Source organism: Trichoplusia ni, chromosome 5, assembly GCF_003590095.1.
Source record: "Trichoplusia ni isolate ovarian cell line Hi5 chromosome 5, tn1, whole genome shotgun sequence".
Lineage (NCBI taxonomy): Eukaryota > Metazoa > Arthropoda > Insecta > Lepidoptera > Noctuidae > Trichoplusia > Trichoplusia ni.
In genome coordinates, this window is record NC_039482.1 from 14,753,076 (window position 1) to 14,766,508 (window position 13,433).

Below are 13,433 nucleotides of genomic sequence, written 5' to 3' on the forward strand. Positions count from 1 at the left end.
GAATAGGATAAATAGTGTTTTAGATTACCATATATTTAATACAAAGGCTTTGACGTATACAGGTGTTAAAATTAATATTAAAGTTAATTCGTAGTCGGGTAAGAGGCACAAATAGAGGATTAAACTTACAGATTTATTAAATGAAAGTAGTACTTATTATTAGTACTATTTTTTCCTGTAAGGCCACAGTCTCTACAGCCTCCATATCGATGTTCGGCAATAGTTATGCAATACCTCGACATAGGACGTTTATTAGGAAACACAAGAGACCTACATTGTATACCTATATTGTTGTAACAAATGCATTAGTACAACATGTTTTGATATCTTATCCGCCGATCCTTACGATAACTTGTCTTTCTCTTATTATTCTTGTCTGTACTGAGAATTCAGGACAAACCTACGTACTTTAGGCTGTTTAACCCATTTCGTGAATATACTTTTAAACATCCATCAACATTGCATTCAAGAAATCTATACTCTATATTAATATATAAAGCTGAAGGGTTTGTTTGTTTGCTTGAACGCGCATTCATCGAAGAAGGTTTTAGACTATAAATCATCACGCTGCGACTAATAGGAGCGAAGATACAATGGAAAATGTGGAATAAACAGGGCAGGTGTAAATCATAACTTATATCTTCTAACCACGCGGACGAAGTCGCGGGCAACAGCTAGTTTTAAATAAGTTCGAGTATGATCATGTGAAATCTTTACAGATGGGTATCAAAATAATTATGTATTGGAACTATGTACAGCGTGCACATCCATAGACACGATTGTCACATATTTTGACGCCGGATCAAAAACACATAGCCTTCTATATTTACGTCAAAATAAAGGCTTTTTGGTGAAAAGGCGAGGGAACGCCTACCAGGCGTGGGAGGTCGCGCCACGTGTATCAATGAAGAATGAACCCCGACCCCGCCAGGGTCACGCCGGGGAGGAAGCGGGGTGTGGGGGGGGGTCCGATATGCCTTACACAATATTATGAATCGTAATTATCTTGTTAATTGTTTTTTTATTATTATAAATACGTTTGAGTAGGTATACTTTGGAAAACTTTTTTGTTTTGCTAGCTTTGCACAAATGTAGGAAAAACATAAAGACTAAATTTATATTCTACATACTTTTGTAAATGTTGTCATATTATTTTAATAATAGTATTAAACCAATTTTTTTTCGTGTGATTTTAAATACAATAGCAATATAAATAATTCATACACAAATTTCAACCCTGAAATTGAAAAAAAATCGCTAAATAACCTAACTCATTAATATCTTAAGACTTAAGCGACATGTAGTACCAACTTGGCTCTGATTACTCACAACTAATGATACACAAAAAGTTAGGGGTTCTGGTCCCGGAGAGAGGAGAGGGACGCGGGGGGGGAGACACGTGTAGCCCCCCCTTCCATCATACCGTCACACCTACAAATGATTTAATTCCTCTAAAGAGATATTTGTTTTTTGTTAAAGTCTCGCGAAACAACAATGAATAAAATATAATCAAAAGTAGTTTCTTTTATGTTTCTCGTATTCCTGGAATTATATTGTTTAGTTTTCTGTATTTTAAATATATTATTAGCATTACTTCAAAGGGACTTACTATATTACTTTAGGTATATTTTGTGCAACGTAAGTTTTATATTATTGAAATCTTACTGTCTTTATTTAATACGCCACTCAGATGCACCATAAATTGCTAAACTGGATAAATTATGGCGTAATTTTTGCTGTATTATACCGTCTTTTTGAAAATAGACATAAACATATACATTGTATTACACGTCGGCTACACTATGGTCTCATGCAAGTAATCATTATATATGTATTTTTGAATAATAATATTAATAAGACAACCCAAAACCAGTCAAAAACATTAATAATCACTTAAAATCTTTTCCTCGTACCTAATCGGCCCATCTGGCCTCATTATCCTGCAACAAGCATTTCTCATAAATATGTACAAATATTCCCCGAACACGTTAATATCACTTAATGTTTAATTTCAATGCTTATCGTGTTTAGTTAATTAATTTAATTGATCTACATGATCTATGGTTGTATCGCACTATCTTAATGAAGACATGAAAATGCTTTATATCGCGCCAACGATCTTGTTTTACGAGACTAACTATAGTATGTTGGTTTACTATTGAACCTAGTCGAGCTAGTCGGACATTCGTAGTATTATTATCAAAACAAACACAAGATAATACCAGTTACATTGTTGTTAAGTAAGTAGAAAATTGAATAATTTATTCTATAGTTAGCTGTTGACATAACTCTCTTTTTACAACGTCAGATAATAGTAGGCTATGTTTAATTCGTGTGTTAATGGCGAATATTTTTTATATAAAAATATTATTTTCATGAATAAGAAAATTAGGGCATCAAGAGCTTTCGGTATATATCGGTTCTAAATCGTAAACTTTAACTAAAAATGCAACTTTACTCATACTTCCTTAACTTTGATTTTAATCTTTAAAGTCACCAACTATTTTAATTTAATTAGTTAACATTCATTTCATCTTTCGCTGTAACGACATAGCAACGCAATGCGACCTCCTGTGCCTGCAATGCGCCAATTTTCTTTCATGGGGAAAACTCGGTGAAGGCGACACTTTTATAAGCATGGATTAACTCTTAACAAGTGAAACGTATTTGTGATGCCTAAACCCTACAGAAATATAGCACAGTACATTTAAATTGAAATTAAAATTCAGTCCCTTGTACACTTGTAAATGAGTGGTTTAAACTCTTGATTAAAAATGACTTTCAGACTTCATTTGTACAGTTTTATGATCTACATTAAAAAGGCCAGTATCTAACCCTTCTTATCATATATCAAACAGGAAAATCCACGCAAAGTTCCAGTTCATTGCTCAACAAATCATTTTAAGACGGATCGTCGAACTCGGTGGACAGAAGTGTAACGCTCGTGAATGGCGGTATCCACGCTGCGTCCCTATTACGTAAACCAACAAAGGTTGTAGTAGTACGCGCGGATCGATACGCCGGCAGGGGTGGTTCAAGGCCACCACTACGCGTACCACTGCGTATCAGGCTAGGCCACCACTATCTATGATAGCGCACCGTTTACTACGATTGTTTTGTTACATTTTACTATTAATGTATCGGTAATATTTACCATTGTATCTAATCGAAAATAGCCGTTTATTGTCAACCTGGAAATAGGCTTGAGTTGCACATTGAGAAATATCACGCCTGTAAAAATTTCATGATTTGAAAAGGTAATGGAAATAAATAAGACTTATTTTAATACTAACAAAACTTATAAAACAACTATAGACTTAAAAAGCTTAGAAGTAGTGTAAAAATCTGCCGTCGTTAAGAAATCTGAGAGTTGATAGACCCTTAAAGGTGATTGACACAGCCTTGGGTCCCTGCTGTCTCAGCACTTCACGTTTCAAAGTTTTGCGCCTCCTCCAAAGGTCGGCGAACCTCTGTGACCTTATAAATGTGTCGCTGTAAACAATTTCAAGTCTAACGCGTTGAAATTTGTATTTTCCATACGAAGTTTTCATCACAATGCTTTTTTTTAACACGTACCTAGGATATCTCGGAACTTGCGGAAAGTAATAAAAATTAAAAAGAGCTTAGATTATGGTTTTATTTAGAAACAAAATTTTGACCGGTTACACGATGGGGCTTATTCTTAAGTTAACTTTGCACTAAAATCTTATAATATGTAATTAATGTTCCTATTTAAAATATTTTTCTACGCACAAATTCTTTCACTGTCAAATGTATAGTAACTATCAACCACGAACGAGTTCTAAAGCACGAAGCGCCGGGTCCTTCACCAGCCAGTCCCATCTTGTAACATAGTTAAAAAGCAATTAAATAGCAAGCGAGCTACGATCAGAATGAAAACAAAACTAATTCGTGTACACATTAAACTTTCACTCTCCGCGGCAACAATTAACGTGGCTAAGCGGTGGGCGCAAGCCATAAGCGGTAAGAGAACTGATTAAATGTTTGTGTTGTGAACCTCTAAGTACATAGGTCGTTTAGTAAATAAGTAGTCTAGATAGTGATTAAAGAGTAGTTATTTTAATTGTTCAGTAATTTATTTAAATAAATCTCCTGAAATACTGGTCTTGGAAAGGATGTGCGACTTTTGGAAGGAAATTAGTGCATCTTTCTCAAGGTTCATAATTGAAAATATTCGGGAGACGACGATGTGATAGTTTTACATATTTGAATACTCAATAATAATTTACTTGTAAAGAAGTTTAATTTTACTTATATTGTATTCCTACATTTGTTTACAGTATGTTCGTCTGCGGCTATGACTTAGGCCACAACTCTGAACATTTGATAAGATCTGTCCATGTTTAATGGAAGAAATCACGTTGTAAGCGAACAAGTACATATACACCTCCTGATAGCGGAGATAGTTGCACACGCTAAACGCAATTAAACTATCAAATTTCGTGGTTTATGACGCAAAGTGGGCTCAGAAGCGCGAACAGTAAGAGCGTGCGAATGGATAATTAATAGCATTTGTGAAAAGGTTTTAATTAAAAGTTATGGGTTTCGGTGGTAGAGGCAGATATGAGTAGTGAGCGTAGCAGCCCTGTCTCAGTGGTTGCTATTTCGTTTTGCTCTTGCAGCTCGGCAACAAATTTCATATGTGCCCATAAAGTTTTTGTGGCGCAATCGCGTGTAACGGGACTTGTAAAAACGATATTGATGTCCCGAGCGGGGCGCGCCGGGAAACGTGAGGGAAAAGGGAGGAAAATTCCTTAAAAAATCGAGTTCACCGCCATCGCAGCGAATAATAGTGCACGAACAATAAACCTTTTATTGGCATCGTAAAGGTGGACGCATAAAAATCATTTAACTTAGGCATTTACGATCGCGGCGATTTCCTGATGGTGCGTACTTTCGCGTACCCCGCACCCGGCCGCTTTTCACGGCTTTCCTCAGAAAACTATATCTGGCCCGCTCTCTCGTATAGCGCTATCTCTCTCCAGCGCCAAGTTCGACGACCGGGGCAACGAGCGCGCGAAAGTACTTTCACTGCGCCGGCGCATGCGAGTCTCTAACGCCCGTCTGTTGTTACGGGCGCGTTTGCGTCTTTATTATACAGGGTTTTGTACCAGCGATGGCAGATAACGCGCTCGCCTCGGAGAAATGGCCTTTGCTGGGCTTGCAGCGAGCCCGCAACAGTTTAGATGTTAACTAGTTGTAATTCATCTAGGAATGCGACTTGTCTATCCGTCTGCGCGATGCTCCAGACCGACTAGTCGCTATTGTAATGAACCTTTGTTCTTGTGCTCAACACACATCGCTTACATTACATAGAAAGCTCACAAGGTATGAAGCTCATATTACATTGGAAATTGAATTAAATAGTTTTTTTCGGTAAACAAATCAAAAAACTTTTGTCAAACACAAACTCATTAACAACACTAAAATCTATTTACGTTTCATTGCAAGCAAAAACTTGTTATTTATTCACAATGCCAATATTATAACAACAATAAAAAAAAACTCCGACAATTAACTACAAGAAATACAAGTTTTATGCATAAAAACTACGAATGCTACATAATCGCGTTGTCGTGTTGTATATCAATCGCGGGTAGGAAGCGCGAGTGAAAGCCAGCCTTTCTGTCACGCGGCGCACGCGCAGTGAGCCTAGCCGCGGTGCACAATGCAGCCACAATCTGGAATCGGTCTAGATCTGAAGATTTGTAACTGATTTGTTAAACATGTTGAATGGAGGAGAAACTTGTTCGTTTTGGAATAATCACGAGGGGAGCTGATTATGTTGTGAAGGCTGTACCAGGGGCTAGCAAGTAAACTGGAAGTTATTACTTTTAACTTAAATCATACTACATCAAGCATTGATATTTGAAATACAATATTTGCTAAATTGTCGGTTTACCTATATTCGCATCTCTACGTGGAAAGCCAGTGCACAGTTTTCACATTCTTACATCATATTGTACTTGTCCAACATGTTTAAAAACTTTTAGTAGGTAACTAACATGGTCCCTAGACATTTTATTTCTTGCAGTTGACCATTTCTGCAGTACTTGTGAAGCATGGGGGATTTAAGTTGCGTAAGCGGTGACACAATCGACATAAGAGTTATAGCTGCCGCACACAATGCCCGATAGTGGACATAATTTAGCTCACGTCGAAGGAACCAAGTATTTTATCAATTTTAATGGACCCGACGAAGGTTTTCTGGTTTGGACTTGTTGCTATAAAGTACTGTTCAAGTTGGGCCGTATTTTATAAGACTAATAGGTACCGCACGAAGCAAAGGGTCAATCAAGAAACTGAATAGCGGTCACATGATGTCCGAACAAACTTTAAATAAAACCCTCGAATACACAAAATGTCAATCGTTTTTTCATAGTAACACATTACTTTTAAAAATTATCTGCCAATAAGTACAGTAATCAGTTTAAATATTAATAATAATAATACTGACTTGAAACTGTATTTTTAGAGTTAAATGCAATATTATGCATACTCTGTAGCAGTCTGTAGACTTTCACTGTAACCGCTCTCCAATCGCAACGCTAAATCTTTGCTGAAGAATAATTTCATCTATTTGCTAACGAAACCCTTTAATTATAATATAACTAATAAATTAAATGCGATCCCTATTTTGAAGCGTGGTAGTTTTCGAGTCAACATTTAGCCTGTGACACTGCCAAATAACATGGAATCCTACTTGTAAAATCTTTCTCAAAATTGGTTATGTTGGTCCCGAGACACAAAAAATTGATCTACTGAAACTTGTAACTTAATTATTTTCTATACTAATACAACATTAAATAATAGAATAGAAAATAATATATTAAAATTAGCGGAGAAAATAGTTCAAAAAGGTATGCCTATTCTGCACGCGGCATTACAATTACATGACATTTTCACATTATTGTCAAACGATTGCAATATGAATCAATTTGGTACGAGTATAGCCGACAGGTAAAAGTGGTAATTACGTTTCGTCATTAACTGCCTGAAGATTAAAAGCTTAGTGTTATCGGCTTTACGTAATAACAGTAATATAATATGTAATAACTTGCATAGAAAAACATTTGCAAGGAAGTGTTTTGCACAAACGTGATTGTCAAGAATGAAAAACAAACCTTGTTGGGAACTAAGAGGCAGATAGGATACCAGTAGCTTCTCTACTAATTTGATCTCATAAAATAGTGTAGTGTTCAGAGATTACATTCATTGGTATATTTTCGGTCTCTGAAATTAGTATTTTCATAAAATACTACGGCACCATTTTTCCGAGCAATTTATATTTTAATATGATTGCGTAATTAAACAAAGGCAATTAAGGTATAACATTTCCTTAGTCTTCAATCTAATTGATCCATGATCATAGACTTGCACCAGACAAGGTTTACCATAAAACCTTCTTGGCTGATAAGGTGAACACGCTCTTAGCTTACCACACGTTATAAATACATGTGACATGCAATACGTAACATAAATAATGAAAAATAAGGTACATATATATCATTTTTATGTACAACAATATAAATGAACGGCGACCCTGACGCTGCACTTGCGCGCACGCATTTTGCGTGATCAATTTTTTACCGCTCACTAATTGTATCGAGTATAATGTTCACGTATCGATAAATATTTATCGATTCTATTACAATAGTTTGCTTTATTGTGGTTGAATATATATATTACCGGGTAATACCTGGTAAAACCTTTGTGGTTTTCATGTCTGAGACACAAATGTAATTAAAAATAACAATTTTTTTCCTATGGAAATAGTCACGCTCCTACCTCTAAATAAACTACAAAAAAATAGCTTTAAATATTTAATACAAGCATTTTTTTCTTAGAAAATTCTCTCACGTGCCGCCTTAAATGGCGTCCGCATTGTGGCCCCCGAAACCTCGTAATTCGCAGAACTCTCCCGCCTGATCCGACCCCAGCACCAAAGCTTGAAAGCATCACAACCAATGACTTATCAGAATTATGTATTCATATTAATAAAATAGGAGCTACTTACAAGCAATGGTTAATTATAGAGCTTAGTATTAACGAACTCTCGTAAGAGTAATGGAACTTCTTGAAGTTTCAGATTTATTGATGGGGCTTACAATTTGAGCGCCTCTCTTATTTTCCTGTGAAAAACTTCTTTTTACTATCCTTTTCAAAATAGAGTTAGAACCGAACCTCTTTTTTTAAATCAACTTCTCAAAAAACATAAATTAATAAAATTATTATAGTCAAAGTAAAACAAAAACTGAAATCCAGAAATGACATTTACAATAGCTGAAAACCAAATTCGCATCATAACAAAGAAAAAAACTTGAACCAAGTGGACAGATATATCTTAAAGTACGCAAACATTAGCTCACAATACGGTAAAACAAACATGGCCACATAAATCACCAGAACGGATGCTTAGATGAGTCATCCAGAAAGTATAAAGTATTTTAAAACGCGAATACCATAAGGCGCTCGCCACGTGCCGTTTGGGCGCGCGTTTGAATCCCGGCTGCGTCTATTTGCGGTAAATGGGTCAAGCCAATCCCAACTTAGCTGCGAGAACGAATACAAAAAGAGTAAAGTGAAGAGCGCCGGGTGCGCACGCGCAGCGTCAGACTACGCCGCTAACGGGAGTTTAACGTTGATGTGTTTTGATTTAATCTTCGTTTATATTTTAACTTAGTCTTTTTCTATTAAATTAAAGCTGTTAGTAATGCAATTAAACCCTATATCAGTTTTAGTAAGTACACAAAAAGGGGTGTAGTTTAAATGTAACTTGATCAATCATTCAGGTAGCTTGCGGATTTTAAACTTGCTTGGTAGCAGAAGGCGTCATTTTAAACATAGTTGACAGACACTATGATAACAATTAGCTATTAATTAATATCCACACCAGTAAAAAACTGATGAAAAGCTAACCGATATACATTTTCACAATCGCTCGGTGATTTATCCCATCACAAGATCACTCTTTAATCTCACATTCGAATTTCTTGTACATGACACGACGCAGCCGACTCACCCGCCAAGGTTGGGAAAAGAATAGTGGTCGGCATTGGCGCACACATGTATAATAAATACATTGAACACAGCCAGTATACAAGGCGGAAGTGTCGCCTTCGAGACTCGTTCGCCTTACCAGTAATGCCGATACATTTAACATGTCTATATACGTTCATAATAAGCTCTATACTTGTTTTTGATCTTGTAAAAATATGCTGTTGTTTGTCGTCTAAATAGTTCGCTGTTAAAATTGGAGCGGGTTGTCTTGAAAGTCAAAGCAATTCTCGAAAAAAGAATAAAATTTTGACAGTAGGTACAATTCTCGGTCAAATGCATAATCTCGGTTTAAATTTGTGAGTTAGCCGAGTGCACTAACTGCAGTCAACGCTAATCCTAATCGCGTGGTGTCGGTGTCGATGCGCGCGCGCACGGTGCATCGTCCGCGTTGCGCAACCGCCGCTATTTATACACCCCCTCGCCTAACCGCGCCGGAACTGCTCCGGAGAAAGTTTGCACTATATTTTTAATATTACACATATTTTATCTAGGATGACTTCTAAAAGAAGGCTAAACATATTAAATGTTTTATTTTAGTAATTTCCTAAACGATTGACATTATGTTCATGCCTAGCGACAGCGTCATATCAAAAAATATCTAATAAATTTATAAATTTAAATTAGTATTTTACAAAAGACATTTGCAAATTTCGTATATGTATTGACTTACATTCAAATCAATCGGCATTTTCCTACCGAGTTTTCCAGCAAACGACGTACCTAATTAGTCTCATTAAACTGCAGACAAAATACAGCCAAACGTGACTCGGTAAACAAGCAATCTGCGTTTTAAGATAGTGCATAGTTTAGTGTTTGCTGACGTCACAGTTACGTCACTACACATAATAATGGTGATTAGAACGCCGCTCGATCTCTCACCTCGAGAAGATTATCTGCTAGACTGCGGCCAGAAGCTTACACCAGACAGAAATGTATAATTAACCAATTTAACCTTTAGACAGTTTGTGTGTTTTCACTTTCAATAAACATTGCGCTTTAATTGGAAAATTACCTCCCATTCTGATGAGGTGGACATCTATTTGCCATTCATTATGTAGTTGTTACCGACTGTCTCAGTAAAAGAATATTAAAGCAATGTCAATGAATAGGGTTATTTTTTGTGTTTAAATCTATATTTATTTTTCCGAAAGTAATTTTTTACAATCGATATTTTTAATTTAAATAGTTAAAATATTTTCTCATCCATCAGCCAAATTATTACAATATTAGACACGTGTGGTTGCCTTTATCTAAACAATAAAGATTACAAAAATAAACTACTTTAAAGTTGACGTTGGCGTGACGTTTCAACTTCGGAAATACATAAAAGTGACGTCAGGCTGAAGTTTTATTTACCGCTATTTAATCAATAGGGAGTCGCTCTCAAAAATATAGAAATTTGAACAGTACAGGACGGATATTGTGAAAAAAATATCACTCCTATTGTAATACTAAAATCTATGAAAAAATAACAGTAAAACGTGCTGTGGGAGATAACATGAGGTACATACACGTTAATTTGAGTTGCAGCGAGTAATGTGTGTATCGAGCAAGTAATTGTTCCCAACATGAGTAACATGGATGCCTCGCCCACGCCGCGGAGCACAACACGCGTACTTGGACGAAGATCTTGTTTACTACCCCGGGGTACATACACCTACTTATTTTGGAAGGACTTGGATAAATAGTGCGAGCAATATTAACTTCTATTTAGGTTCGAAAAATAAAGTGCCAACATTAGTCCTTAGAATTTAGTGTATGTCTTTCAATTCAAATTAAAATCAATTTGAGGCACCCTTGCCGTGTTCTTGCTTTTCTTATTATGAATAGAAAATTTTATTTGTTTATTTTTTTTTACTTGTGTATGGTGTATTAAGTGGTGTTGGTGTTTTAAAAAGTGGTATTTTTTATTTTAAATACTTAGATATGCGTACAACATCTGCGTATGCATGAGACTAACAAATAATATTTAGGTTGAAAATCAAATAAAGATTCCACTCTTTCCTAAAATAAAGACGAGGTTACCCACACACACGTACGATCAAACAGTTATTATTAAATATTGTTATTAGATAATCGTCCTCGCTTATTTATAAATAAGTTTAAAAACAAACCGTATTAATTTGTTGTCAAATCGCTCGCGAGCCGTGCCCACTTCCGCGTACTATTTCAAATTTGTCGTGTAAGGCCGCGCGAAGGTTGAAAAAGACAATTCATGAATAATACAAGAAGAACGAACTGATTAATCTGATATCTAGTTTATTTAACAGGGGTACTTACATATAACACTGAAGTATTGACGAAGCAAAATGTCTAGAAGAACCAATGTTTCAAGTGGTGATGTGAGTACGTCTTAGAAACAAAATACTTAAGAGATCTTCAGCAGTATTATTATGATAGTGATGCGTCAATCAATATAGCAATATTATCAATAATTTCGATTCATACCTATAAATAACTTTTAAGTATTATTTTCCCTACGACCAAGATAGAGCAAGCGCGTCCTGTTTGTTGCTAATTAAATCAACTGCCGATCTAATACATGACTTCCAGCAGAACTCCGGTACAAACAATTAAAGCACTATTCTTAGGCACATTGTACACACATACAGCATTATCAAAGTCTAATTAGAAAAGCAAACAAATCTTAGTTACCAAACAAACAAGCGGGAGTACACAGCCGCGTAATGAATGGCGCACGTTTTGCTACAAGCTGTCAAGTGTTCCACAATGATGATGATTGTTTTCTACCCTCGGCGGGCGTTGGCCGGCCGCCAGGGTGCGTCGCCCCGGCCGGCCATTGTCTCTGATCGATTACGAACCGAAATAGACGTGATGCATTACTGGCCACACGAGATTCTTTTCGTGACGTTACCCACATGTGTGGGAATCTTCGAAATTTTACGTGGAATCGATGGTCCGCTGTTCGATTTGACGTTTTTGTGTTTGGCGTCGATGTCCAGTCTTAAAATAGCTTTTCCCTAGTAAACAAATAAGTCCCGGCACTATTACTAGTATTATGGTAAAGGATCACGCATTTGCAGCGTTCTAACGAGTCTTGAGTGGACTCTGACAACCTGCGTAGGATTAGCAGCTGGTACGTTTAGCATTCCCGTTGGATTCCTGATTAGACTAAATATAGAGCTAAACGTTCTTGTTATACGCCGAGACGTGGGCTATGAAAAAAAGTCCCTTTCTTAATCCTTAGGATGTTTACTAAATGTCTTTAGATAGGTTAATGATCACTGATAGCTTAAACAAATCAAAATTAAATTATTAAATGTAAAATGCTCCTCAAATGGAGAGCTTCATAAGACCATATTTAATGCTAACTGAAGAGTCTTCGTAGAGTAATCAAATTAAAAGCATTAGTGATTTAGGTTAAAATATTTTTGACGTTGGTAACATTTAATGAAAATTAGAATACAAGAAGTTAGGCGATTTAATTGTTCAGTTTTCGGAAGCTTTTAAAACAAAGCCTTCAACTTGTTTCTAAACAATTACTGTTGGTAACTTTGAAGTCATCAGATAAAAATGTTAACGGAACAGCTACAAACATATTTTGTTATTATTTCATTCACTTCTCGCTTAGTTTTGAGTTAAAAACTTAAATTTCATGATACATTTAAAAGAATCAAATTATAAACGAAACCTAGGTAATTCCTAATACCTGCACAAGAAAGCAACAGGACACATAACCTGTGTTTTCGGTAGCATGCGCGTGCGCACGCGAAAAGCGTCGGGCGTCCCTTGTCCCGGGGTCGACGGACTTGGTGCGGTCACGCCGGCCGTTCCCCGGCCGCGGGAAAATGGGGAAACTATTGTTGCGCACAATGCGTGTGCTTCCGTGTCAACCAACCTGGGATGCCGCAAATTACCGTACGATGGCGAAGATAACCTTCCCACAGGTGCTATCCTTATGTATGTAGGTTTTTGTACTTATTAATTAGGTATAATAAATTCAATTACTTCAGGGTCTGGACAGACGTAGGTACAAGGCATTATAGTAGAAGCGAGTAGAAAACTTCCATTGCATGCGAAAGACGTTCTTGTCCCAAGTGACGTATCCTTGTCAGTTTAAAACATTAAAGCGTTTCGGTAGAAGTATACTAATATATTCTCATTTAGAAATCAATTTAATATTACGAAATATGTTTCTACGAAATACGAAGTTTCTATGTTTGTACGAAATATGTTCACTATTTTGGCTACCACGGGGCCTATATATAAGATAAAGATATACGTAGTGACGGGCTTTTTAAGATAAACATTTTCGTCATAGGATTACTAATGTTCAAATCTCGTGGTTTTGGCATATCATGCCAGAATAGCTCGCAGATGGTAGATTTTTT

General features: G+C 36.4%; 1 protein-coding gene across 5 annotated transcripts in view; it reads left to right on the forward strand.

Moving 5' to 3' along the window:
* Positions 1-13,433, forward strand: part of LOC113493682 (ecdysone-induced protein 74EF) — a 159,990-nt gene that overhangs the window by 18,908 nt on the left and 127,649 nt on the right. The gene's annotated exons all lie outside the window — the stretch shown is intronic.